This window comes from Octopus sinensis, linkage group LG14 (genome assembly GCF_006345805.1).
Source record: "Octopus sinensis linkage group LG14, ASM634580v1, whole genome shotgun sequence".
Lineage (NCBI taxonomy): Eukaryota > Metazoa > Mollusca > Cephalopoda > Octopoda > Octopodidae > Octopus > Octopus sinensis.
Window position 1 is genome coordinate 1,983,755 of NC_043010.1, and position 1,310 is coordinate 1,985,064.

A 1,310-nucleotide genomic window follows, 5' to 3' on the forward strand; every position below is an offset into this window, starting at 1 on the left:
TGGAACAAGGAATCTAAATCACAAGAATGGAAACAGATTTATAAAGCTGTACATTAAATCAACAATAAAGATATATACACATACATATATATTTATACACATACATAAATATTTATCTATTTACCCATTAATGTATCTCCCTATATACCCACTCATACACACACACACACACTCACATTTATATCATCATCATCATCATCATTGATTGAATGTTCACTTTTCTATTCTTGCATGAGTCAGATGAAATTCCATTACTTCTGTGGCTCAGTGCTCTTTCTGATGCCAACCCTCGTTGGTTTCCAAGTGAGTTAATATATCCCAAAATCTTACATAGATAAACAGCACACACACACACACACACACACACACACACACACATGTTCATTGAGTGCACAGGACTTAAAGTTTCCTTTGATTTTATTCCATCCAGCTGATGCGATAGCATTAAGAATAATCAGCTGAAGTACTCGGGCAGTTGCTTAAAGAATTCCAAAACTTATCACCATGCTTTTCCAGAATCCAATGATCTGTTTTATTTTTTCTACTTTCGATGACTGGAATAAGGATTTGAACTCAGTATGTCCACATCCAAAACAGATCTTTAATCTTTTACTTATTTCAGTCATTTTACTGCAGCCATGCTTGGGCACAGACTTGAAGAGTTTAATCCAGTACTAAACAAATTTACTCCAGTACTTTTTCATTTTTAAAGCCTGGGGCTTATTGTATCAGTCTCTCTTGCCGAACTGCTACATTATGGGTATGTAAACAAACACACACTGATTGTCAAGCTGTGGTAGATACATACAAACATGCACACACATATCTTTTATCTTTTACTTCTTGGAAACAATACGTTGCTCTGAAGTTGAGAGCAATGCCCATGTGTTAGAAAGATCATATGATCTCCTCCATCTTTGCCAATGGGAGTGCTACATGTCTCTCCTTTTTTGCAACACATGTATATATACATACACACACTCACATGGAGAATGAGTTTCTTTCAGTTTTGTTCTACCAAATCTACTCACAAAGCCTTGATTGGTCCAAGGCTGTTACAGAATACACTTGCCCAAAGTGTCATGAGATGGGACTGCTGACCAAAGCCTCGTGAGTAGATTTGGTAGATGGAAACTGTAAGAAGACCTTTATATGTATGTATGCTAATATATATATAAACAGGATCTCTTGAAATTATGGCAACTGAAGTTTCGCTGTGAAGCAAGCTTCTTCACAACTCCAGCCGCCACAATTCATCTTATTCAGCATGCTAACATTCAGCATACTAATCTACCATACTGGACTAGCAC

At 36.6% G+C, this 1,310-nt stretch overlaps 1 non-coding gene across 1 annotated transcript; it reads right to left on the reverse strand.

The window, feature by feature from the left end:
* Positions 1-847: 847 nt before the first annotated feature.
* Positions 848-959, reverse strand: LOC115219563. The gene has a single exon (XR_003882332.1). It is a non-coding gene; the product is annotated as a U6atac minor spliceosomal RNA (small nuclear RNA).
* Between the last annotated feature and the right edge of the window lie 351 nt (positions 960-1,310).